We start from the raw sequence: 2,463 nt of genomic DNA, 5'->3' as shown, positions 1-2,463 counted from the left end.
TTGCAAGAAAAAGTATGTGAACCCTTTGGAATTACCTGGATTTCTGCATAAGTTGAACTTGAAAGGATATGTCGTTCCACTAAACTTGAAGAATCTCCTTTAATTTGGCATATTACTCTCAATGAATATAAGAAAGCACTGGGTAAAGCGAGAGCAGCCTACTACTCTTCATTAATAGATGAAAATAAGAATAATGCAATATTTCTTTTCAGCACTGTAGCCAGGCTGACAGAGAGCCTCGATTGAGCCTTCTATTCCCATAGCACTCAGTAGCAATGATTTGCTTTTTTAACGATAAAATTGTTACTCTTAGAAACAAAATTAATGACCTCTAGCCTTTGACCAGTAGAGTGTTATCAACAGCTCCCGAAAACGTAAGTTCTAATATTACACTAGATAGTAAAGTAGAATGCTTTTCAGCCATACTGTCACGATCTGTCTTTATGGTGTTTTGTCTTGTCTATATCTGTTTTTGGTTTTCTGTCTGCGTTGTGTTTTGTCTTGTTTAAATCTGTCTGTGGTTCCCTGTCGTTAGTTTCCCTGGTGTGTCTGATTACCCGATTGTGTTCACCTGTGGCCCCTGTGTTTTCTCCTCCCTCCTCACCTGTGTCTTGTTTGTGTGATTAGTCTTGTGTGTATTTAAGTTCTGGTTTTTCTGTCTGTCTTTGTCGGTTCGTCTTGTGTATTGGCTTGTCCTCGGTGAGTGTTCTGTTCTGTCATTGTCCTTTTTAGCCTTGAAATAAAGGAATTGCACGTTAATCTGCATTTGGGTCCTACCTGCTTCACACATCGTAACATTACGAACCGACCATTATGGACCGAGCAGACTCAGCCCATTTGATGCGACAGGCGGAATGTCTTGGATACTCTCTGGAGTACATTTTTTATACGTGGAAAGGCGCCTCATCTAGACGGGTTAGAGAGGCTGCATTGAAGGAGGCACGTCAGGAGGTTGCTCGCAAGCCCTGGCTATGGAGCTTGTTGCCCGAGTGGCTTAGGGTTTTCTCCTGTAGCCCTGAGTGCCAGTTTTCATGTTCTGACCCTTTCTTGGGGTCTGGTCTGGCGTTTGGAGGTCCACGAAGTCTCCAAAAGACTCCTAAGAGACGCAAGGCCAGGGTTCCAGCCCCAGTTCCGGCTCCAGAACCGGCCTACAAGGCCATGGATCCATGCACCAGTACCGGCCCACGCAGCCATGCTTGCATTCTCCATTACCTGGCTTACACAGCCAGGGTCCAGGCTTCCGCTCCGCACCCAGCAGCAATGGTTCCGACTCTAGAACCGGTCCCCACAGCCATGGTTCCGGCTCCAGAACCGGCCCATGCAGCCATGGTCCCTGCTACAGAACCGGCCCACACAGCCATGGTCCCAGCCCTAGTCATGGCCCCAGCAGCCATGGTTCCGGCTTCAGTACCGGCCCCAGTAGCCATGGTCCCAACTCCAGTTTCTGCTCCAGCACTGGCTCTCCGGCCGACGCCAGCTCCCCGTGTCCTGTCGGCGTACCGGCCGACCCCAGCACCTCGTCTCCTGTTGGCTCTCCAGCCGACGCCAGCCCCCTGAGTCCTGTCGGCGTACCGGCCAACGCCAGCTCCCCGAGGCCTGTCGGCGTACCGACCGACTCCAGCACCTCGTCTCCTGCTGGCTCCCCAGCCGACGCCAGCTCCCCGAGTCTTGTCGGCGTACCGGCCGACTCTAGCACCTCGTCTCCTGCTGGCTCTCCAGCCGACGCCAGCTCCCCGTGTCCTGTCGGCGTACCGACCGACACAAGTTCCTTCTCAAGACCCATGTCAAGTCCCCTCTCGACTTCCCTCTCAAGTCCCCTCTCAAGCTACCTCTCAAGTCCCCTCTCAAGTCCCCTCTCAAGTCCCCTCTCTAGTCCCCTCTCGGGTCCCCTCTCAAGTTCCTACCCAAGTCCCCTCTCAAGTTCCTACCCAAGTCCCCTCTCAAGTTTCCTCTCAGGTTCCCTTTCGAGTCTCTTCTCGAGTCTCCTCTCAAGTTCCCTCTCAAGTCTCCTCTCAAGTTCCCTCTCAAGTCTCCTCTCGAGTTCCCTCTCAGGTCTCTTCTCGAGTCTTCTCTCGAGTTCCCTCTCAAGTCACCTCTCGAGTTCCCTCTCAAGTCACCTCTCGAGTTCCCTCTCAAGTCACCTCTCAAGTCTCCTCTCAAGTTCCTACCCGAGTCTCCTCTCGAGTCCCCTCTCAAGTCCCCTCTCGAGTTCCCTCTCGAGTTCCCTCTCAGGTCCCATCTCGAGTCCCTTTTCGAGTTCCCTCTCAAGTCCCCTCTCGAGTCTCCTCTCGAGTTCCCTCTCAGGTCCCCTCTCGAGTCTCTTTTCGAGTCCCCTCTCAAGTCTCTTTTCGAGTCTCTTCTCGAGTCCCCTCTCAAGTCTCCACTCGAGTCCCCTCTCGAGTCTCCTCTCGAGTTCCCTCTCAAGTCATCTCTCAAGTTCCCTCTCAAGTCTCCACTCGAGTC

Source organism: Pseudochaenichthys georgianus, chromosome 3 (assembly GCF_902827115.2).
Source record: "Pseudochaenichthys georgianus chromosome 3, fPseGeo1.2, whole genome shotgun sequence".
Taxonomy (NCBI): Eukaryota; Metazoa; Chordata; class Actinopteri; order Perciformes; family Channichthyidae; genus Pseudochaenichthys; species Pseudochaenichthys georgianus.
This window is presented reverse-complemented; position numbering follows the sequence as displayed.